The sequence below is a fragment of the Balaenoptera ricei genome, chromosome 18, assembly GCF_028023285.1.
Source record: "Balaenoptera ricei isolate mBalRic1 chromosome 18, mBalRic1.hap2, whole genome shotgun sequence".
NCBI classification, from domain to species: domain Eukaryota; kingdom Metazoa; phylum Chordata; class Mammalia; order Artiodactyla; family Balaenopteridae; genus Balaenoptera; species Balaenoptera ricei.
This window is the reverse complement of record NC_082656.1, coordinates 621,382-646,951: the sequence shown is the minus strand read 5'-3', so window position 1 is coordinate 646,951 and position 25,570 is coordinate 621,382. Positions and strand designations below refer to the sequence as shown.

General features: G+C 41.6%; 1 long non-coding RNA gene across 1 annotated transcript; it reads left to right on the top strand.

The window, feature by feature from the left end:
• The first annotated feature begins 3,130 nt into the window (after positions 1-3,130).
• Positions 3,131-23,188, top strand: LOC132352583 (uncharacterized). Its single transcript, XR_009498796.1, has 3 exons — positions 3,131-3,482; positions 5,270-5,400; positions 22,854-23,188. It is a non-coding gene; the product is annotated as an uncharacterized LOC132352583 (long non-coding RNA).
• Positions 23,189-25,570: the final 2,382 nt, after the last annotated feature.

Genomic DNA, 25,570 nt, shown 5'->3' with positions numbered 1-25,570 from the left:
CTGTACAAAACGAAAGGCTTTTATAGGCAGAAGGGAGCAGGAACAGGGAAATTATATGAGGCGAAACTGCAAAAATCATGTTGGTTATTACAAAGTTACTTTCCTTTAGGGGATGGAAGGGGTCTATACGGCAGATTACTTAAGTAGTAATAATCTAAGTAAGACAACTAAAACTATAATTAAGTCTCAGTTTTGTGACATGGGGCTTAGCATAAGCAACTACATTTTGGACCTTTGCACTGTTATCAAAGACCATTTGACCATGTACTTGAGGGTTCTTTTCTGGGTTCTCTATTCATTCCATTGGTCTACAAGTCTGTGTTTATGTCAGGACCACACTGTTTTGATGACTGTAGCTTTGTGGCATGTTTTGAAGTCAGGACATGTGATACCTCCACTTCTTTTTCTTTTGAAGTTGGATTCTTACCTTACACCGTATATAAAAATTAACTTGAAATGGATCAAAGACCTCAGATGAAGTGCTAAAACTATAAAACACTTAGAATAAAACGTAGGGGGATAGCTTCATGACATTGGATTTGGCAATGATTTCTTGGATATGACACCAAAAACACAGGTAACAGGAGCAAAATTAGACAATAGGACTATATCAAAATTAAAAACAGCAAAGGAGGGGCTTCCCTGGTGGCGCAGTGGTTGAGAATCTGCCTGCCAATGCAGGGGACACGGGTTCGAGCCCTGATCTGGGAAGATCCCACATGCCGTGGAGCAACTGGGCCCATGAGCCACAATTGCTGAACCTGCGCGTCTGGAGCCTGTGCTCTGCAACAAGAGAGGCCGCGATAGTGAGAGGCCCACGCACCACGATGAAGAGTGGCCCCCGCTTGCCACAACTAGAGAAAGCCCTGGCACAGAAACGAAGGCCCAACACAGCCATAAATAAATAAATAAATAAATTTAAAAACAGCAAAGGAAACAAGCAACAAAAAAAAAAAGGAAAAAAGAAACAATCAACAGGGTGAAAAGTCAACCTATGGAATGGGAGAAAATATTTATAAGCCATGTATCTGATAAGGGATTCATAGCCAGAATATATAAAGAGCTCCTTCACAATAATGTATTGTACACTTACAAATGTGATCAAGACCCCTGTGAACTAAACTCTGACACAGGGCTGGAGAGTTGATATCACCCGAGGTAGGACAGTGAAGGTCTAATTGCCAGCTTTGCCAGCTGAGAGCAAACTGCTCCTGGTGGGCCTTATGGACAGGGACGTGTTCTTTCTCACCTCTAAGCTCTCACTCCACAAGTCCGGGAACAAGTAAAGGGGTACAGCCAGCTGCTGAGTATGTCTATTCCAATTATGCATTGTGGAACTGGGAGAAAAACACAGGATGTGTTTGGGGACCCACGGGGCTCACTGTGTGAAAGACGTGAGCTAAACCTCCATTGATCACCTGACCTCCACAAGCCCCTACTCTGACTGGGGGGCCACAGGGACATAGGGTCTCCTGAAATCAGTGTCCATTCAAAGCCAGTGTCCAGTAGTCCCTGAAAAGTCTGATCATTTCCTTTTCCCCAAAGCACAGTGAAGCTGGTAAAAGGCCATCGGTGCCTTTGGTGAAGGCTGGGAGGAAGATTAACAGCATGAATTTCGGGCAGTGCCCTGGGAACCTTGCTCTGAGGACCTGTCCTCTTGTTCATTCAAGGGCTCTGAACCTGTAAACTAGCTCAAGTGTGGGAACTGATTGATGGGCCATGATGCCCTGATTTTCTGATTCAGGTGAGACTTTCATTCAACTGACCTAGAAATTTTCTGATTCTACACATAAAGTAAGGATGTAATAGGCTTCCTATCTATCTTATCTGTAGGAACACAGTCAACTAGCCTTTGGCAGTGGGCCCCTCCCACCTGGGATCCAGTTATTCCCTGGCATTTCGGTTTCCCAAAGCATGACTGCAGTTCCCACTGGAAGGTCCGGCCGACAGAGAAGAGTGACCACGGAGCTCTTCAGGGGTGCCAGCTCTCCCCTCCCAAATGTATTTCTCCCAGTGTTAGTGAAAGGTAGGTGTTCTGGACCTTCCCAGTGCTGGTGAGTAAGTCTTTTTTTTTTTTTTTTTTAAAAAGATTTATTGATTGCTGTGTTGGGTCTTCGTTTCTGTGCTAGGGCTTTCTCTAGTTGCGGCAAGCGGGGGCCACTCCTCATCGCGGTGCGCTGGCCTCTCACTATCATGGCCTCTCTTGTTGCGGAGCACAGGCTCCAGACGCGCAGGCTCAGTAGTTGTGGCTCACGGGCTTAGTTGCTCCGCGGCATGTGGGATCTTCCCAGACCAGGGCTCGAACCCATGTCCCCTGCATTAACGGGCAGATTCTCAACCACTGCGCCACCAGGGAAGCCCCAAGTAAGTCTTAAAAGACAAATCCACTCTTAACATTTGAAGCTCCCTAAGCCTTTGTCTCCCTGCCTCTTCATTAAACTAAGGCAGTTCTGCTATTTCCAGCTCACGATTTGGGCAACTTTTGGTCCACGTTTCAGCCAACCAACCAGATACCGTTTTCCAACTCCCAGGCGGCAACATTCAGTGCAGACTCTCTGCTTCGTGCGCTCGAATCAATAAATTAGCCTGATCTGGACTCACATTCCCTCCACCGTTCTCCCAGCTCTCAGTGTCCGTCCCCACCCTTCCCCCAGACTCCTGGCTGTAAAAATTAGAGACTCAAGGAGTTCTTTGGAGCGCAGTACGCCTCCTCAGGGGCCGCACTTCGTGCCCCCCCTTTAGGTACCCGTTGGCACATGACTAGCGAGTCACGGGGCTAGGGTGGCCGAGGCGGTGGCTCCTGAGGGGAACCCCCTGCGAACTGCCTCAGGCCAGGCAGGGGCGAAGAGCCCGACTCCACCTGGGAAGGGGAGGGGGGCCGGGGGGCTACTTCCACGGGGGGTGGGGCTCTCCACCTGTCAAAAAGACTCATCAGAACTCGGGGCTCAGTGTCCCCACCTTCCCCAGGGTCTTCCCCCCCCAACCCCCCTCCCTCCACCTCGCAGAATCCCCTGCTCGCAAAGCAGCACCCTCACCTCCACAGCAAACACACGGTGGGACTGGCAGTTCGCTTGCCTTGTGACTCACTGTAAATCACAGCAGGAGACTGTGCTTTTTTGTTTTCAGCCACTTCAGCCCTGGCGCTACAAGAGATAAGAGTCTCCTTCAGGGAAGACACAGCCACCTTCGGGTCATTATACAACACTTGAGCTGGGAGTCTGAGTACCTGAGCTCATCCTTTTCTTCCACTACTTTGTCCAGCAACTAGTCGATCTCATTATGTTCATTAGTTTTTCCAAAATGCTTGCAAATATTTACAGTAGCCAGGACATGGAAGCAACCTAAATATCCATCAACAGAGGAATGGATAAAGAAGATGTGGCACATATATACAGTGGAATATTACTCAGCCATAAAAAAAGAAGAAAACAATGCCATTTGCAGCAGCATGGATGGACCTAGAGATTGTCATACAGAGTGAAGTAAGTCAGAAAGAGAAAAACGAATATCATATAATATTGCTTATTTGTGGAATCTAGGAAAATGGTACAAATGAACTTACTTGCAAAGCAGAAAGAGTCACAGATGTCGGAAACAAACTTACAGTTACCAAGGGGGGAAGGGAGGTGGGATGAATTGGGAGATTGGGATTGACATATACACACTGCTATGTGTAAAATAGGTAAGTAATGAGAACCTACTGCATAGCGTAGGGAACTCTACTCAGTGCTCTGTGGTGACCTAGAAGGGAAGGATGTCCAAAATAGAGTGGGTCTATGTGTACCTGTAACTGATTCACTTTGTTGCACAGCAGAAAGTAACACAACATTGTAGAGCAACTGTACTCAATATCAATTAATAAAAAATAAATAAATAAAAATAGAAGAGATTGCAGAGGAATAAAATGCTCACAAATATCATATTCACAGTCATCTGCCTTCTTGCTTCTTACAAGCGATCTATTAGGAGTATCCGATGGATATATTTTGTGCGTCTCGATCGCCAGATCACACCATGGACTATTAGTAAGCTGTTTACTACTGGAACTAGAGTCATTAGCATCTTTATATAATTAGATTAGGGGCCAATTCCAGAAACTCCAGGCCAATTCCGAAAACTCATCCTTAATACTCGGCTCGTCTAGAGCCACTCTTGGCACCACAATCTATTCGTCAGGGTTCTCCAGAGAAACAGAACCAATAGGGCAGGTGGAGAGAAACAGAGACAGAGAGACCTTAAGGAAATGGCTCCGTGACTGTCTGCACTCGGCAAGCTGGCAGCCAGAGACAGCCGACAGGACAGCTGCAGCCTCGTCCCAAGGCCTGAGAGGAGGGGAGGTCATGGTCTAAATCTAGTCCAAATCTGCGGCCTGGGAACAGAGAGATGGTGTAAGTTCCACTCTGAGTCCTAATCCCAAGACAGGTGAGGGCCAGCATCCCAGGCTGAAGACAGTCAGGCGGAGATGGAACCCTCCCTCACTCAGCCTTTGTATTCTAGCCGGGCCTTCAGTGTCTTGACTGAGCCCCAGCTTCATGGGGGGTGGGGGGCCACCTTCACTTGGAGGGGGGGCGCTATCTGCTGTACTCAGACTGCCGGTTCTAATACCAACCTTGTCCAGAAACACCCTTCAAGACACACTCAGAATAACGTGTAACCAAATATCTGGGCACCCCATAATCCAGAGAAGCTGGTACGTTAAATTAGCCATCACAGCCTAGTTTCCACTCCTCCAACCCTTCGTGATGTTAAAAGCACCTAGTTCCTAGTACTGAATCCTGTATCAGTGAGCGTCCTCATGAGACATTCAGTAACTGGATGACATTTTAATAAAAGTACTATTTTAAAGGATGAAGGGAAACTACAAGGTGGAGGGAAACCACGGAGGAGAGTGTCATGTAGAGCCAGGGACCGAGTGTGCCCTGAGGAGGCCAGCAGGGCTGTACCCGACCCGGAGGGAGAAAGCTGAACGAGAGGCTTCGAGGTGGAACTGTGGCCTTTGGTCAAGGGACTCAGCCGAACCACAGTGACCCCACGGGGATGTTTCCACTTCACTCTCCTTCCTCCCTAGGGTTGTCAAGTTTAGCAAACAGAAAACAAGACACCTAGCTCATTTTGAGTTTCAGTTAAACAACAAATGATATTTTAGCATAAATGTGTTCCAAACTTTGCCTGGTGCATACTTACACTAAAAAATTATTCATTGTTTACCTGAAATCCAAGTTTAACTGGACATCCATATCTTATCTAGCAACATGATTCTTCCCTCCAGTTTCCTTCCAGACTCAACTGGAGGTCAGAGGGCACAGGAGCCTGTGTGGTGTGGTCCATGCACGTTCACCTTCGCAGATCAGAGGGCAAGATGGAAGAAAGTGGAGAATGGGTGTGGGGAGACAAATACACGTACGTAACAATCCTCTCCTGATTAGAATACCTGAAGGGCACCTGTTGTCTGCATCAAACTCTGAATAATAAACCCTTTACTAGGTTGAGAAACTTTCTTCTTTTTTAGGCCTTTATTTTTTCATGGCAGCTTTAGGTTTACAGCAAAATTAAGAGGAAGGCACAGAGAGTTCCCATAGACCCGCCCCCGCCACGTGTATCATCCACGGATACCAACATTTCCCACTGTAGGGGTACATTTGTTACAGTTGATGAACCTACATTGACACATCATAATCACCCTAAACCCATAGTTTACCATAGGGTTCATTCTTGGAGTTGTACATTCTATGGGTTTATAAACACGTAAAACTATAGTATCACACAGAGTATTTTCACTGCCCTAAAAGTCTTCCATGCTCTGGTTATTCATCCCTCTCCCCACACAACCCCTGGCAACCACTGATCTTTTCTTTTTGTTGTCTCCATAACCTTGCCTTTTTCAGAATGTCATAATGGTGGAATCATATTGCATGAAGCCTTCTCAGATTGGGTTCTTTCACTTCATAATTTACATTTAAGTTTCCTCCATGCCTTTTCATGACATCGTAGCTCATTTCTTTTTCACACTAATATTACATTGTCTGGATGCACCACAATTTATTTATCCATTCACCTACTGAAGGACATGTTAGTTGTTTCAAGTTTGGCAATTATGAATGAAGCTGCTATAAACATCTGTGTGCAGGTTTTTGCATGGACGTAAGTTTTCAGCTCATTTGGATCAATACCAAGGAGCATGGTTACCAGATCATATGGTAAGAGTAGGTTTAGTTTTTTAGAAACTGCTGAACTGTCTTCCAAAGTGGCTGCACTGGGGCTTCCCTGGTGGTGTAGTGGTTGAGAATCCGTCTGCCAATGCAGGGGACACGGGTTCGAGCCCTGGTCCAGGGAGATCCCACATGCTGCGGAACAACTAAGCCCGTGCGCCACAACTACTGAAGCCCACACACCACAACTACTGAAGCCCGCACGCTTAGAGCCCGTGCTGCACAACAAGAGAAGCCAGCACAGTAAGAAGCTCGTGCACCACAACGAAGAGTAGTCCCTGCTCGCCAGAACTAAGGAAAGCCCACGCGCAGCAACAAAGACCCAACGCAGCCAAAAATAAGTAAGTAAATAAATAAATAAATTTATTAAAAACAAAAAAGTGGCTGCACCGTTTTGCGTTCCCACCAGCAGTGAGTGAGAGTTCTTCCTGCTCCACACCCTCAGCATTCGGTGTTGTCAGTGTTCCAGATTTTGGCCATTCTAGTAGGGGTGGTATCTTATTGCTGTCTTTATTTGCATTCCCATAATGACATATAATGTGGAGCATCTTCTCATATGCTTATTTGCCATCTGAATATCTTCTTTGATGAGGTGTCTGTTAAGGTCTTTGGCCCATTTTTTAAATCAGGTTGTGTATTTTCTTTCTTTTTTAAAAAAATATTTTATTTATTTATTTATTTTTGGCTGCATTGGGTCTTAGTTGCAGCGCATGGGCTCTTCCTTGAGGCGCATGTGCTTCTCTCTAGTTGTGGCTCACAGGCTCAGTAGTTGTGGTGCTCAGGCTTAGTTTCCCTGCAGCATGTGGGATCTTAGTTCCTTGACCAGGGCTTGAACCTGTGTCCCCTACATTGGAAGGCAGATTCTTAACCACTGGACCACCAGGGAAGTCCCTTTATTTATTTATTTATTATTATTATATTTTATTATTTTATTTTATTTTTGGCTGCATTGGGTCTTCATTGCTGCACGTGGGGGCTACTCTTCATTGCGGTGCGCGGGCTTCTCCTTGCGGTGGCTTCTCTAGTTGCAGAGCACGGGCTCTAGGCATGCAGGCTTCAGTAGTTGTGGCTCGCAGGCTCTAGAGTGCAGGCTCAGTAGTTGTGACACGTGGGCTTAGTTGCTCTGTGTCATGTGGGGTCTTCCCAGACCAGGGATCAAACCTGTGTCTCTTGCATTGGAAGGTGGGTTCTTAACCAATGGACCACAAGGGAAACCCCTGTTTTGTTTTGTTTTTTAAGTATAGTTGATTTACAATGTGTCAGATAGGTTGTGTGTTTTCTTATTGTTCTGTTTTTAAGAGTCCTTTGTATATCTTGGATACCAGTCCTTTATGAGACATACCTTTTGCAAATATTTTCTCCCAGTCTGTGGCTTGTCTTCTTGTTCTCCTGCCATTGTCTTTCCCAGAGCACAAGTTTTTCATTTTAATGGAATCCACATTATCCTTGATGTCTCTCAAGGACGGTGCCTTTGGTGTTATATCTAAAGAGTCATTTCCATACCCAAGGTCAGCTGAGGTTTCTGCTATGTTATCTCCTAGAAGTTTTATAGTTTGGCATTTTACATTTAGGCCTGTGATCTATGTTGATTTAATTTTTGTGAAGAGTGTAAGTTCTGTGTCTAGATTCTTTTCTTTTTTTTGTATGTGGATGTCCAGTTATTTGAGCACCCTCTGTTGAAGGGATTATCTTTGCTCCATTGTATTGTCTTTGCTCCTTTGTCAAAGATCAGTTGATCTATACCCATGAGGGTCTATTTCTGGGCTGTCTATTCTTTTCCATTGATCTATTTGTCTATTCTTTCACCAATACCACAGTGTCTTGATTACTGTAAACTTATGGTAACTCTGGTAGTGAGGTAGCATCAGTCCTCCAACTTTGTTCTTCTTCAGTATTGTGTTGACTCTTCTAGGTCTTTTCCCTCTCCTCATAAACTTAAAAATCAGTTTGTCCATATCGACAAAATAATTTGCTGGGATGTTGGTTGGGATGCCATTGAATCTATAGATCAAGTTGGAAGACTGACATGGTGACAATATTGAGTCTTTCTATCAGTGAACATGGACTATCTCTCCATTTATTTAGTTCTTCTCTGATTTCATTTATTAGAGGTTTGTAGTTTTCCTCATACAGATCTTGTACATATTTTGTTAAATTTATATGTAAGTATTTAATTTTGTTTTTTTGTTTTTTGGGTTTTTTTAAATAGATCTTTATTGGAGTATAATTGCTTCACAATACCGTGTTAATTTCTGTTGCACAACAAAGCGAATCAGCCATATGCATATACATGTCACCATATCCCCTCCCTCTCGAGCCTCCCTCCCATCCTTCCTATCCCACCCCTCTAGGTCATCGCAAAGCAGCAAGCTGATCTCCTTGTGCTATGCTGCTGCTTCCCACCAGCCAACTGTTTTACATTTGGTAGTGTATATATGTCGACGCTACTCTCACTTCGCCCCAGCTTCGCCCTCCCACCCCATGTCCTCAAGTCCATTCTTTATGTCTACCCCTTTATTCCTGCCCTGCAGCTAGGTTCATCAGTTCCTTTTTTTTTTTTTAGATTCCATATATATGCATTAGCATACAGTATTTGTTTTTCTCTTTCTGACTTACTTCACTCTGTATGACAGACTCTAGGTCCATCCACCTCACTACAAATAACTCAATTTCATTTCTTTTTATGGCTGAGTAATATTCCATTGTATATATGTGCCACATATTCTGCATCTATTCATCTGTTGATAGACATCTAGGTTGGTTCCATGTCCTGGTTATTGTAAATAGTGCTGCAATGAAAACTGTGGTGCATGTCTCATTTTGAATTATGGTTTTCTCAGGGTATATACCCAGCAGTGGGATTGCTGGGTCATATGGTAGTTCTGTTTTTAGTTTTTTTAAGGAACCTACATACTGTTTCCCTTAGTGGTTGTATCAGTTTACATTCCTACCAACAGTGCAGGAGGGTTCCCTTTTCACCACACCCTTTCCAGCATTTATTGTTTCTAGCTTTTTTGATAATGGCCATTCTGACTGGCATGAGGTGATACCTCATTGTAGTTCTGATTTGCATTTCTCTAATAATTAGTGATGTTGGGCATCTTTTCATGTGCCTCTTGGCCATCTGTATGTCTTCCTTGGTGAAATGTCTGTTTAGGTCTTCTGCCCATTTTTTAACTGGATTGTTTGTTTTTTTGAGAGTGAGCTCCATGAGCTGTTTGTAAATTTTGGAGATTAATCCTTTGTCTGTTGTTTCATTTGCAAATATTTTCTCCCATTCTGAGGGTTGTCTTTTTGTCTTGTTTATGGTTTCCTTTGCTGTGCAAAAGCTTTTAAGTTTAATTAAGTCCCATTTGTTTAGTTTTGTTTCTATTTCTGTTACTCTAGGAGGTGGGTCAAAAAAGATCTTGCTGTGGTTTATGTCAAAGAGTGTTTTTCCTATGTTTTCCTCTAAGAGTTTTATAGTGTATGGTCTTACATTTAGGTCTTTAATCCATTTGGAGTTTATTTTTGTGTATGGTGTTAGGGAGTGTTCTAATTTCATTCTTTTACATGTAGCTGTCCAGTTTTCCCAGCACCACTTATTGAAGAGGCTGTCTTTTCTCCATTGTATGTTCTTACTGCCTTTGTCATAAATTAGGTGCCCATATGTGCGTGGGTTTATCTCTGGGCATTCTATCCTGTACCATTTATCTATATTTCTGTTTTTGTGCCAGTACCATGCTGTCTTTTTTTTTTTTTTTTTTTTTTTTTAATTTATTTATGGCTAAATTGGGTCTTCGTTTCTGTGCGAGGGCTTTCTCTAGTTGTGGCAAGTGGGGGCCACTCTTCATCGCGGTGCGCGGGCCTCTCACTATCGTGGCCTCTCTTGTTGCGGAGCACAGGCTCCAGACGCTCAGGCTCAGTAATTGTGGCTCACAGGCCCAGTTGCTCCGCGGCATGTGGGATCCTCCCAGACCAGGGCTCGAACCCGTGTCCCCTGCATTGGAAGGCAGACTCTCAACCACTGCGCCACCAGGGAAGCCCCATGCTGTCTTGATTACTGTAGCTTTGTGGTATAGTTTGAAGTCAGGGAGCCTGATTCCTCCAGCTCTGTTTCTCTTTCTCAAGATTGCTTTAGCTATTCGGAGTCTTTTGTGTTTCCATATGAATTGTAAGATTTTTTTGTTCTAATTCTGTGAAGAATGCCATTGGTAGTTTGATAGGGATTGCATTGAATCTGTAGATTGCTTTGGATAGTATAGTCATTTTCACAATATTGATTGTTCCAATCCAAGAGCATGGTATATCTCTCCATCTGTTTATGTCATCTTTGATTTCTTTCATCAGTGTTTTATAGTTTTCTGAGTACAAGTCTTTTGCCTCCTCTGGCAGGTTTATTTCCTAGGTATTTTATTCTTTTTGTTGCAATGGTAAATGGGAGTGTTTGCTTAATTTCTCTTTCTGATTTTTTGTTGTTGGTGTATAGGAATGCCAGAGATTTCTGTGCATTAATTTTGTATCCTGCAACCTTACCAAATTCATTGATTAATTCTAGTAGTTTTCTGGTGACATCTCTAGGATTTTCTATGTATAGTATCATGTCATCTGCAAAAAGTGACAGTTTTACTTCTTCTTTTCCAATTTATATTCCTTTTATTTCTTTTTCTTCTCTGATTGCTGTGGCTAGGACTTCCAAAACTATGTTGAATAATAGTGGTGAGAGTGGACATCCTTGTCTTGTTCCTGATCCTAGTGGAAATGCTTTCAGTTTTTCACCACTGAGTATGATGCTCGCTGTGGGTTTGTCATATTATGGCCTTTATTATGTTGAGGTAGATTCCCTCTATGCCCATTTTCTGGAGAGTTTTTATCATAAATGGGTGCTGAATTTTGTCAAAAGCTTTTCCCACATCTTTTGAGAAGATCATATGTTTTTTATTCCTTAATTTGTTAATGTGGTGTATCACATTGATTGCTTTGCGTATATTGAAGAATCCTTGCCTCCCTGGGATAAATCCCACTTAATCATGGTGTATGATTCTTTTAATGTGCTGTTGGATTCTGTTTGCTAGTATTTTGTTCAGGATTTTTGCATCTATGTTCATCAGTGATATTGGTCTATAATTTTCTTTTTTTGTGATATCTTTTTCTGGTTTTGGTATCAGGGTGGTGGTGGCTTTGTAGAATGAATCTGGGAGTGTTCCTTCCTCCCTCTGCAATTTTTTGGAAGAGTTTGAGAAGGATCAGTGTTAGCTCTTCCCTAAAGGTTTGATAGACTTCTCCCATGAAGCCATCTGGTCCTGGACTTTTGTTTGTTGGAAGATTTTTAATTACGGTTTCAATTTCATTACTTGTGACAGGTCTGGTTATATTTTATAATTCTTCCTGGTTCAGTCTTGGAAAATTGTACCTTTCCAAGAATTTGTCCATTTCTTCGTGATTGTCCATTTTATTGGCATATAGTTGTTTGTAGTAGTCTCCTATAATCCTTTGTTTTTCTGCAGTGTCAGTTGTGATTTCTCCTTTTTCATTTCTAATTTTATTGATTTGTGTCCTCTCCCTTTTTTTCTTGATGAGTCTCACTAAGGGTTTATCAATTTTGTTTATCTTCTCAAAGAAACAGCTTTTAGTTTTATTGATCTTTGCTATTGTTTTTCATTTCTATTTCATTTATTTCTGCTCTGATCTTTATGATTTCTTTCCTTCTACTGAGTTTGGGTTTTATTTGTTCTTCTTTCTCTAGTTGTTTTAAGTGTAGGATTAGATTGTTTATTTGAGATTTTTCTTGTTTCTTGAGGTGAGATTGAATTGCTATAAACTTCCCTCTTAGAACTGCTTTTGCTGCATCCCATAGGTTTTGGGTCTTCCTGTTTTCATTGTCATTTGTTTCTATGTATTTTTTTATTTCTTCTTTGATTTCTTCAGTGATCTCTTGGTTATTTAGTAGTGCACTATTTAGCCTCCATATATTTGTGTTTTTTGCAGTTATTTTCCTGTAATTGATTTCCAATCTCATAGCATTGTGGTCAGAAAAGATGCTTGATACAATTTCAATTTTCTTAAATTTTCCGAGGCTTGATTTGTGACCCAAGATGTGATCTGTCCTGGAGAATGTTCCATGTCCACTTGAGAAGAAAGTGTATTCTGCCACTTTTGGGTGGAATGTTCTATAAATATCTATTAGATCTATCTGGTCTGTTGTGTCATTTAAAGCTTGTGTTTCCTTATTTATTTTCTGTTTGGATGATATGTCCATTGGTGTAAGTGGGGTGTTAAAGTCCCCTACTCTTATTGTATTACTGTCGATTTCTCCTTTCATGGTTGTTAGCATTTGCCTCATGTTTTAGGATGCTCCTATGTTAGGTGCATAAACATTTAAAATTGTTATATCATCTTCTTGGATTGATCCTTTGATCATTATGTAGTGTCCCTCCTTATCTCTTGTAACAGTCTTTATTTTAAAGTCTATTTTATCTGATATGAGTATTGCTACTGCAGCTTTCTTTTGATTTCCATTTGCATGGAATATCTTTTTCCATCCCTTCTCCTTCAGTCTGTATGTGTCCCTAGGTCTGAAGTGGGTCTCTTGTAGACAGCATATAGATGGGTCTTGTTTTTGTATCAATTCAGCCAGTTTGTGTCTTTTGGTTGGGGCATTTAATCCATTTACATTCAAGGTTATTATCGATATGTATGTTATTATTACCATTTTCTTAATTGTTTTGGGTTTGTTTTTGTGGGTCTTTTTCTTCTCTTGTGTTTTCCACTTAGAGAAGTTTCTTTAGCATTTGTTGTAAAGCTGGTTTGGTGGTGCTGAATTCTCTTAGCTCTTGTTTGTCTGAAAAGCTTTTGACTTCTCCATCGAACCTGAATGAGATCCTTGCTGGGTAGAGCAATCTTGGTTGTAGATTTTCCTCTTTCATCACTTTAGGTATATCCTGCCACTCCCTTCTGGCCTGCAGAGTTTCCACTGAGAAATCAGCTGCTAACCTTATGGTGATTACTTTGTATGTTATTTTTTGTTTTTCCCTTGCTGCTTTTAATATTTTTTCTTTGAACTTAATTTTTGTTAGTTTGATTAATATGTGTCTTGGTGTGTTGTTCCTAGGGTTTATCCTGTATGGGACTCTCTTTGTTTCCTGGACTTGGGTGACTATTTCCTTTCCCATGTTAGGGAAGTTTTCAACTATAATCTCTTCAAATATTTTCTCAGACCATTTCTTTTTCTCTTCTTCTTCTGAGACCCCTATAATTCGAATGTTGGTGCGTTTAGTATTGTCCCAGAGGTCTCTGAGATTGTCCTCAATTCTTTTCATTCTTTTTTTCTTTATTCTGCTCCTCGGCAGTTATTTCCACCATTCTGTCTTCCAACTCACTTATTCATTCTTCTGCCTCAGTTATTCTGATATTGATTCCTTCTAGAGTATTTTTATTTATTTATTTATTTATTTATTTATTTATTTATTTATTTATTTATTTTTGGCTGCATTTGGTCTTCGTTGCTGTGCACAGGCTTCCTCTAGTTGCGGCGAGTGGGGGTTACTCTTCACTGTGGTGCACGGGCTTCTCATTGAAGTGGCTTCTCTTGTTGTGGAACACAGGCTCTAGGCACACGGGCTTCAGTATTTGTGGCATGCAGGCTCAGTAGTTGTGGCTTGCGGGCTCTAGAGTGCAGGCTCAGTAGTTGTGGTGCATGGGCTTAGTTGCTCCACAGCATGTGAGATCTTCCTGGACCAGGGCTTGAACCCATGTCCCCTGCATTGGCAGGCAGATTCTTAACCACTGCACCACTAGGGAAGCCCTAGAGTAATTTTAATTTCAGTTATTGTGTTGTTCATCTTTGTTTGTTTGTTCTTTAGTTCTTCTAGATCTTTGTTAAACATTTCTTGTATTTTCTCAGTCTGTGCTTCCATTCTATTTCCGAGATTCTGAATCATCTTTACTATCATTACTCTGAATTCTTTTTCAGGTAGATTGCCTATTTCCTCTTCATTTATTTGGTCTTGTAAGTTTTTATCTTGCTCTTTCATCTGTGACATATTTTTTTGCCATCTCTTTTTTTTTTTAATGAGTGGGATTGTGTTCCTGTTTTACTGTTTGTTTGGCCTGAGGCTTCCAACACTGGAGTTTGTAGGCTATTGGGTAGAGCTGGGTCTTGGTGCTGAGATGAGGAACTCTGTGAGACCTCACTCTGATGAATATTCCCTGGGGTCTGAGGTTCTCTGTTAGTCCAGTGGTTTGGACTCGGAGCTCCCACCACAGGAACTTCCCCCCAGCCTCGGGCTCATGAATCAAGATCCCGCAAGCCACGTGGGGCGGCAAAAAAAAAAAAAAAAAAAAAGGAGAGAAAAATAACAAAGTAAAAAAACAAAATTAGACTAGGAAACTAACAGATATGTTAGAAAGAATGTAAAAATAAAAATATAGATGAATCAACAACCTGAAGGTACATCAGTACCACAATAGTAAAAAAGAGGAGGAGGGAAAGGAAAAAAAGAAAAAAAAATGGTGGGGAGGAAGGCCTTGGCTGTGGAGGGCGGGGCCTAAGGAAGGGCAAGGTTTGGGCAGTGGGCGGGGCCAATGCTCAGGACCCACAAGGCTGGAGAAGGCCCTGGGAACTATGGGGGCTGGGGCTTAGGCTCAAGGAACAGAAGGGCCCAGGCGTGCCCCCCCACCCTGGTCTCAGAGGGCAGGGACCTCACCTGGGAGCCCAGCAGGCTTCCTGGGCTCAAGCGCAGATGCCCTCCTCTCCTCTCCTACTCCTCCGGTCTGGGGTCTGGGAGGGTCCCTCCTGCCTGCCTCTCCTGATCTCCCTGGCCTCAGGGGCGCTGACCTTGTCTGGCTTCCACTTCTCCTCCACCCTCGGTCCCCCTGCGTCCTACCAGTTTACTTGGGGGTTCCTCCCATATCCTTGGGGGTCAGAGTCCCCCACCAGCGGCTGGCAGACACCCTAGTTGAGGGGAGACCTAACTCCGCGTCTTCCCACACTGCCGTCTTGACTCCACCCCCTAAGTGTTTAATTTTGGAGGGTGCTAATGTAAGTGGTATTTTGTTTTTAATTTAAAATTCCACCTGTTCACTGCCGACATATAGGATAGCAAATGACCTTGTATCCTGCAACTTTGCTATAATGGCTTTTTTTTTTCTTTCTTTTTTTTGGCCACATGGCATGTGGGATCTTAGTTCCTTGACCAAGGATCAAACCCGTGCCCCCTGCAGTGGAAGCTCAGAGTCTTAACCACTGGACCACCAGGGAATTCCCCAAAATATTTCTTTTTAATCCGTTGAAATGATTGTATGGCTTTTCTTCTTTAATTGATTCAATTTATTGACTGTGTTAGGCACTTTTGTAGGAGCTCGGGATACACTAATCAACAAAATATAAAAATTCCCACCTCCTTGGCCCCTTGAAGGGCAAGGAGGGGACCCTTCCTGTTTCTTCCCAGCTGAGGGACCATGGCCAGACCCTGGCAGGCTACATGGCTCCTGCTGGCCATTCTGGTGACCTGGTACCTCATTTATGGAGCAAGAAAGAAAACCTTTATGAGTGTCCAGTAGTGTCTGCAACAGAAAATAATGTGACAATCACAGTGTCTTTTGTGACCAACGAGGAGAACAGGGAAATGCCAAGTAGCTTCCATGTGGTTCATGTCCTTTTGCTCCAGAAGCAGCAGATTTCTGATCACATGGAGTCCCCCCATTTACACCGAGATGAGGGGACCACCTGTCAAAAGCTGGAGATACTGTCTTTCAGGAAGGAGAGCTTTACAGCAAATCTAGTGCTACTTTTCAGTGTTTTTTACTTTGGTTTGGAAAGTACAAAATTCTGCACAAACATTGCAACAGTGACAGCTAGCTCTCCTGGAGCACTCCAGTGGTTACTGTGTTTGAGGGTGTCCTGTAATGAGCAGTAATTCCCAGTAGAGTTTATAAATGTTTGTTGACACATACAGAAATAAAAATGCCTGCCGTCCTACTTTGTAGAGACACAAAGTAGAATAGAGGTGACCCGGGCTGGGGTGGAGGGAACGGTCTGTCATCGCTCAGTAGGGACAGAGTTTCTGTTTGGAATGAAGAAAAAGTTCTGGAGGTGGATTGTCATGATGGTCACACAAGAATACGGCGGTACCTAGTACCCGTGAACTGTGCAGTTAAAAATGATTAAAATAGGGGACTTCCCTGGCAGTCCAGTGGTTAGGACTTTGCGCTTTCACTGCTGAGGGCCTGGGTTCAATCCCTGGTCGGGGAACTAAGATCCCGCAAGCCACGTGGCACAGCCAAAAGAGAAACAAACAGAAACATGGATCCCCTTGGTAAAAAAAAAAAAAAAAAAAATGAAAGAAAACAACAATGAGATACCACTATACACCTGTGAGAACGGCCAAAATCCAGAACACTGATGACCCCAAATGCCACCAAACGCTGGTGAGGATGTGGAGCTACAGGAACCCTCGCCCGTGGCCTGTCGGGATGCCAACGGCACACCTGCTGTGGAAGACAGCCTGGCAGTTGTCTTAGTCTTTTCCTGCTGCTGCAAGAGAATAAAGTAGAATTATAAACAACACAAATTTTTTTTCTCCCGGTTCTTAAGGCTGAAAGATCCAAGATCAAGGCACCAGCAGATATGGTGTTTGGGGGCGGCCCTTTCTGATCAAAGCCAGAGGTCTTCTCACTGTGTCCTCACAGGGCAGATGGGGTCTCTTCTGTGGGGACAGTGATCCCCTTCACGAGGGCCCCATCCTCATGACCTAATCACCTTCCAAAGCCCCACCTTCTAACACCCTCACTTTGGGGTTTACAACTTCAGCATATTCAGTTTCTGACTGCAGTTTGTACAGAGCTAACTACACTTTTATCATAGGACCCAACAAATGCTCTCCTTGGCATTTACCCAAATGAGTTGAAAACTTATGTCCACACAGAAACCTGCACAAAAACATTTATAGCAGCTTTATTCATAGTTGCTAAAGCTGAAAACTTGTCCTTCAGTAGGTGAGTGGACAAACAAACTGTGGTACATCCATACTGTGGAATGTTCTCAGTGCTGAAAAGAAATGAGCTATGAAACCATGAAAAGACATGGAGAAAACCTAAGTGCATATTGCTAAGTGAGAGAAGCTGATCTGAAAAACCACACGCAGTGTGATTCCAACCATGTGACCTTCTGGAAAAGACAAAACTATGGAGACAGTGAAAAGATCAGTGGCTGCCAGGTGGAGCACAGAGGACTTCTAGGGCAGTGAAACTCTTCTGCTTTACTCTAATGGTGGATATGTGTCATTATACAGGCACCAAAACCCACAGAACGTGCAACACCAGGAAGGAACCCGAGTGTACACTGTAGACTCTGGGGATGAGGATGTGTCAGTGTAGGTTTACTGGTTGTAACAAATGTCCCACTTTGTTTCACGGTGTCCATAGTGCAGAAGGCTTGTGGGCTCAGGGAGCACACAGGAAATGTCTGTATTTTCTGCTCACTTGTGCTGTGAACCTAAAACTGCTCTGAGAAATAAAGTTCATCAACAAACACACACACACGGTGGTTCCTCAAAAGCTAAACATAGAATTACCCTGTGGCCCAGTCATTGACCTCCCAGGTATGTATCCAGAAGAAATGAAAACAGGGATTTAAAGAGATAGTTGGACACTAAGTTACAATATTATTCACAGAAGGCAGAAACGACCCTAAGGTCCATGAGTAGTTGACGGATAAACAAAATGTGGTCCATCCACACGATGGAATATTTTTCAGCCACAAAAGGGAAGGCAGTTCTGTACATGTTACAACACGAACCTTGAACATGTGCTCAGTGAAACAAGCCAGACACAAAAGGACAAGTATTTCACGAGTCGAGTCACATGGACCACCTAGAATAGTCACATTCGTCGAGACAGAAAGGAAAATCATGGTTACCAGGGACGGGGGAAGAACAAAACTGAGAGTTATTGCTAAGTCGGTGTTGGGTTTCTCTTTGGGATGATGAAGAATTTGGAAATGGATGGTGGTGATGACTGCACAACATTGTGGATGTAATTAATACCACTGCACTGTACACTTCACATGATGAAAGTGGCAAATCTTAAGTTAAATATATTTTACCACAAATTTTTAAAAGGGCAAAAACACCACCTATTTCTCAAATTAGGGAAGATAAAATTTCCACACAAATAATACTGAGCATCTGTCAAAATTTTACTTGAATCATTAATGTGGATTTCTATGAACAGTGATAAAAGGGATGCTGTCATATGACTGCTAGATTATATGTAAAATCAGCGTTAATATGCTATAGCAAAATAAAACCAGAACCTTCGGGGTTATAGTCTTTACTAGTCAGGAAAAATTTATCACATTGTATTATCCAGCTCAGGCTGCTGAAACCGAAGACCACAGTCTGGGTGGCTAACACAACAGAAATTTATTTGTTCATAGTTTTGGAAGCTGGAAGCCAAAGACCAGGATGCCATCAGGATGGGTGCATGGTGAAGTCTGTCCTCCTGGCTTGCAGTGGCTGCCTTCTCACCGTGTCCACACCAGGCCTCCTTGCTCTCTTGCCCCTTCCTGCTCTTGTGAGGCCACCAGGTCTACCGGACCAAGGCCCCGCCCAGTGACCTCACCTCACCTTCATTCCCTCCTTAGAGGCCCCACCTCCAAACACAGTCACACGGGGGGTCAGGGCTTCAACAGAACTTGGTGGGGGACACAATTCAGTCCATGGCACACATCTTACTAGTTTTTTACAAGTTAACCTTTTTTTTGGTGCGGGGTGGGGGGGGCTGGGGAACGCGCCACGTGGCTTGCGGGATCTTAGTTCCCTGACCAGGGATTGAACCCAGGCCCTCGGCAGTAAAAGCCCGGAGTCCTAATCCCTGGACCACCAGGGAATTCCCAGGTTATTATTATTATTTTTTTTGGCTGCTTTGGGTCTTCATTGCTGCACGTGGGCTTTCTCTAGTTGCGGCGAGCAGGGGCTGCTCTTCCTTATGGTGCGCGGGCTTCTTATTGCGGTGGCTTCTCTTGTTGCAGAGCACGGGCTTTAGGCGTGCGGGCTTCAGTAGTTGTGGCACGTGGCCCCTCATCATTTGTAAACAGCAAATTGTTATATTTCCAGAAGTAGAAGACATTCAGGCTAGCTCGTTAGAAAGTGCTAGAGCCAGATATTAAGTTATGTAATCACCTTTTTCTGTTTCCAATTTTGGAAGATTTTCCTAAACAAAATAGATTATGGACATCTCTCCAGGTTAATTGATAAAGCTCTAATTCATTTTGATAGCTGAACGACTAATCCACAGTGCAAATGTTCTACAAATAATCTATTCCCCAATTATGGACTGACAGGGTTTTTTCCCAACTTTTTAGCACTGCAAGTGATGTGCTTTTATATCTTTGTGTATATATTTCTTGATATTGAAGCTCCAGTTCCTATAAGATAGGTTCCAAGCAGGAATATCTAAATCGAGGGAAATAGATATTCTCATTTAAATGCTATGGCCACATCTCTTCATGAAGTTTGACAGTTTTAGGTGTAGTCCTGTGCATATTTCTAACCTCGTTAGGTCAAAACAACCCTAACAAGGGACTTTCCTGGCGGTCCAGTGGTTAAGACTCTGCGCTTCCACTGCCGGGGGCACAGGTTTAATCCCTTGTTGGGGAACTAAGATCCCATGCCAAATGGCGTGACCTTAAACAAACAAAACCCTAACAAGATTAAAAATACTGATATCCTGTTGACAGCTGTTGACATCCCATGAAAAGATGACAAGTAAATTTCATGCTATGAACTTAATGACAAAGACTGCTCAAGCTCCGAGAATATAACCATATCTCTTTTGGTTTAGAGAAAATGTTAGTATTTTTCTGTTTTTTTTGTTTTTTTTTTTTTAAAAAAAGCTCACACAGAACAACTAGGATGAAAAAAAAATCCTCGGATGATATCTACAACAAAATTAGATGGTACAGCAATCCCAAGATATCCAAAACATGAGCATACAGCAACAAACCACCTAATGCTGCAAGAGGTAAATGGTATCAGCATCTGTGCCAGAGGAAGCAAAGAGAAGAAACAACACCAGAGAAAAGCCAAATCCCCAAATGACCAATCGGTATTCCCAGGAAGGCCTGTGAGCCAACTTGAGAGCAGAATCTGAAACACCAGCGGTTTGTGCAACGTGTTGTCAGTAAGATACAAAGGTGCTGAAAGAGACTACCACCCCAAACTCTCAAAACTAACCAGCCTAGTCTCTCTTTCTAGGAGTGTTAAAGATTTAAGCAGCTCAGGAACTAAGGAGGAAAATGAAAAAGAGAGTCCAGATAAAACAGGGTGGATTGGGAGGCAGTCCTTTTATTTAGTCTCAGGTCAGCGGCCTTTTATTTTTTAACTTTTCATAAAGGCAACAGAAGATGGAGCCATAGAGCTGTAAAGTCAGGAAAACAAATTACACCTCCCATCTTAAAGTTTGGGAAACTACTATAATGTAAAAATAAATAACTGAAACAGATCCATGCTGAATCTTATATAAGATTAATATTTTTTAAAAATAGAGAGTAAGAAACCAGATAAGTTCCCTAAAGAAAATAAAAGGAAGACATGCTTACAAAACAGACGGAAACAATGGCCTAGTGTTTCAAAACTAGTTAAAAGACATTAAAAATTATAAAGAATTGAAAAAACATGTAAATAAGAACCAGAGAAAATCAGGGATGAAGTAACATAATTCAGAAAAGAATCACTTCAGGACCTTCTCTCGTGGCGCGGTGGTTAAGAATCCGCCTGCCAATGCAGGGGACACGGGTTCCAGCCCTGGTCCAGGAAGATCCCACATGCCACGGAGCAACTAAGCCCGTGTGCCACAACTACTGAGCCTGTGCTCTAAAGCCTGGGAGCCACAACTACTGAGCCTACATGCCACAACTACTGAAGTTTGTGTGCCTAGAGCCCGTGCTCCACAACAAGAGAAGCCACCGCAATGAGAAGCCCGCGCACCGCAATGAAGCATAGCCCCCGCGCACCACAACTAGAGAAGAGCCCGTGCGCAGCAATGAAGACCCAACGCAGCCAAAATAAATAAATAAACTTTAAATAAATTTATTTTAAAATATATATATATATAATTCAAGAAAATTTTGTACCAAAATTTAAAAATTGAAAGGACAACACTCTGCATCTGGGAAAACTGACCCTGAATGACGTACATGGAAACATATATATATATATATATTTTTTTTTTAATTTACACCATGTTATAATTTAATTAAATTCCAAAAAAAGCAGGGAAAGAGAAAATACAATAAATACACAAAAGAGGTACTGGCTTACAATGTATATTTTTTAAATTTAAAAAAAAAAGAACAAAAGGGAAAGATCTTAGAAGTACATACGCCTAAGGTATCAGAAGGTTAGGAAAAAGAATTAGATTAGATATAAATGAAATACAGAATAAAAACTACAGAAAATAACAACACTACAAGTTGGTTTTCTGATAAGAATAACAAAATTGACAAACTCTTATTGACACTGAATATCAAAAAAAGAGATAAGACCAAAATTATTAAATCAGAAATCAAAGAGGGTACATTACAACAGACTGAAACTGATTCTACAGAAATCAAAAAAACTAGAAGAAAATACTAACACAGTTCTATGCCTAATTTTAGATAACCTAGAAGAAATGGATAAATTCTAGGAGAAACACAACCTGCCTAGACAGAAGCATGATGAAATTAAAAATCTAAACAAACCTATAATCTGTAAGGAGATAAGTCACTAATCAAAAACCATTCAACATAGGAAAGCCAAATAACTTCACTGCAGAATTCTATGCAACATTTAAAAACAGTTAAGACCAACCTTCCTTAAATCCATCCCCCCAAAATTGAAGAAAATGAAACAGTTCCAAACTCTCTCTCAGGTCAGAATTACTCAAAGACCAAAGTCAGACAAAGACACTACAAGATAATCTGAGACTAAAGTCGCTTATGAATAATGATGGAAATATCATCAATAAAATAGTAAACTAAAATAAACACAACATTAAAATTATTATATACCATGACTAATGGCATATAATTTTGAAATATAAGGATGGTTCAACATATGAAAGAAAAAGACGATATGATCATCTCAATTGATGCAGAAAAAGCAGCTGACAAAAGTCAACAGCATTTCATGATAAAAACACTCAATAAACTAGAAATACAAAAAAGTTACCTCAACATAATAAAGGACATATATTAACAACCTACAGCTAACATCATACTCAGTGGTGAATAACTTAAAGCTTTTCCTCTAAAATCAGGAACAAGTTGAGAATACCTGCCATCACTATTTCTAAAAACATATTACTGCAAGTCCTAGCAAGAACAAAGAGGCAGAAAAAGAGATAAAAGGTATCCAAATAGAAAAAGTAAGCATTACTTTTTCTCTCTGTTGACAAATGACATAATTTAATATGTAGAAAACTCTGAAGGTTCTGCAAAAAAAACCCAGGGAGACCAGGTTCCTGTAGGTCTCCAACATCACGTCACTGTACAAGGCCCTCTGAGCAGGGTCCAGGCATTCCCACTTCTCCTGAGAGAATTCTATGGCCACATCCTTGAACATCAACTGTTCCTGAGAAAGAGCCATTGCAGACTCCAGTTCTTTCCTCTTCCTCCTCTTCCAGGCTTCTTCCTCAGACAACATGAGTCTTTAGAGGTCTATCCTGTAACGGCGACGTCTGGATTTACGCGGGGCGGAGGGCCGGCTGCTGGGATTTAAGGTTCGTAGTGACGCCCACACTGGAAGGTGGAGAAAGGTGGACCGCGTTGCACTGACTTAGAAAGGAGAAATTTAACGCTTTCCAGGGACATGGGCTCCGAGCTCTACGCTTCCGTTTCCATAAAAAAATCGGAAACATATTTTTTTAATTGTTAGACTTTTTAAAAAAGAAATGAAAAAGAAAATATTCTTTGGGGTCCAAAGTACAAGAAATGAAAGAAAACTGATTGTCACCAGAGATTCTTTTTTTTTGTTTGTTTTGTTTATTTATTTTTGGCTGCATTGGGTCTTTGTTGCTGTGCATGGGCTTTCTCTAGTTGCGGTGAGCGGGGGCTACTCTTCGTTGCGGTGTGCGGGCTTCTCATTGCGGTGGTTTCTCTTGTTGCGGAGCACAGGCTCTAGGCACGTGAGCTTCAGTAGTTGTGGCTCGCAGGCTCTAGAGCACAGGCTCAGTAGTTGTGGTGCACGGGCTTAGTTGCTCCGCGGCATGTGGGATCTTCCTGGACCAGGGCTCGAACCCGTGTCCCCTGCATTGGCAGGCAGATTCTTAACCACTGCACACCAGGGAAACCCCAAACACGTTTTTGAAAACTGCTGTCAGTAATTATGTTGGTGTTAGTGTTGTTATTATTCTAAGTCTGTTTTATGCATATTATGGGCTACAGCATAAGAGAAGTTTCTAATTATATCACTCCTAATGTCCTTGAGAATGAACATTTTCAGTGTGAAAAAAGAAGGCACAGATCTACAATAGAATAGGTTAAGTGAACACCTTTAGTTCTAAATTTGAATTGACAGTATTGGTATGAACTCAAGAAGTGTTTCCTCTTTGCAGGAGAGGGAGTATAGATGGAGACAGGTTTCCCGGCTTTGTCTATTGAAGTGCAAGGACTGGATGACTGATTCCAGGTCTTGGGTGGGAAATGTACACCGTGAGCCTGGAGCATCTCGTCACCCGAGGTAGTGAGGACCCTAGTCGTGTTATGTTTAAAGTACTTGAAAGCTAAATTGAAGAGGCTCCCACTTGACAAAGATAAGGCAATCTGAGCAGTAAATAAAATAATTTCCATAGACTGAAACACATCAGATATGCTTAAAACCATGAGCCTTTTATGATATTTCTTGTAAAAAAATTGGTCACCTTTGATAGATATGAGGGCCTATTGGTTGTTGAATTGTAAGAGTTCTTCATATATTCTGGATACTAGACCTTATTAGATATATGATTTGCAAGTATTTTCTTGCATTCTGTAGGTTGTCTTTTCACTTTCTTGACAATTGCCTTTGATACACAAGTTTTTTTAATTTTGATGAGGTTCAAGTTATTTAATCTTTCATTGCTCAGGTTTGGGTCATGAAGATCTACCAAGGTCATGAAGGTTTACCCTATGTTTTCTTCTGAAAGTTTTATAGTTTTAGCTCTTTTATTTAGGTTATTAATCCATTTTGAGTTAATGTGTTTTTCGAGTTAATTTTTATATATAAACCACTTGTAAAAATGTACACATTTCATTGCTTTCCATATAGATATCCAGTAGTCCAAGAATCACTTGTTGAAGAGACTATTCTTTTCCCAAATTGCCAGAGAAATTAGCAAGAAAAAGTAAAGAGCAAGGCATGGATGTACCTTGAGGACATTATGCTAGGTGAAGTAAGCCAGTTACAAAAAGTCAAATACTGTATAATTCCACTTATATGTCAAAAATCATAGAGACAGAAAGTAAATGGTGGTTACCAGGAGCTGGGGGAGGGGAGAACGGACAGATGGTGTTTAACGGGGGGGTAGAGTTTCAGTTTTACAAAGTGAAATACGGGGCTGGATGGTGGTGATGGTTTCATAACAATATGAATGTACTTAATACCATTGAACTGTACACTTAAAAATGGTAAATTATGGGAATTCCCAGGCTGTCAAGTGGTTAGGACTCCACACTTTCACTGCTGAGGGCGAGGCCAAAAAAATAAAAAGGTAAATTTTATGTCATGTGTATTTTACCACAATAAAAAAAATTTTTAAGAAAGTTTTTATGTGTCTATGTAAGAGATCCAAAAGGAAAAATTAGGGATAAGTAGGGTGAGGCAATATTTTTTAAAATAGTTGAGAATTTTCCAGTATTAAAGAAAGATATGAATTTCCAGAATGAAAAAGCATACTTAGTTCTGCACAAGATAATTAAAAGAAGTCCTCACAGCAAAAATCATAGTAAAGTGACAGAATATCTAAGACACAAAAAAATTTCCAAAAGAGAAATTAAAGTGTTTATACAAAAAAGTCAAATTATAATAATTATAAACTTCTCATTAGGTACAATACATATCTGAATATAATGCAATAGTATTTTTAATGTGCTGAGGAAAAACAATGGTCGACTTAGACCTCTATATCTACTTAAACGACGTTTCAAGAGTGAGAGCAAACACACACTTCCCATGACAGAGGCTGTGCGGTTTCCCCCTCATTGCCCCTCACTGAAAGAACGAATACATGCGATATTTCAACAAGCAGGAATTTTAAACAAGAACCGAAAAATGGCATTCAGGAAGCATGGTAGAGAAAGAACATGTGCATAAAAGAAAAAAAAAAAAAGGAGAAGAAAATAGGAAGAAAACATATGTGTATAT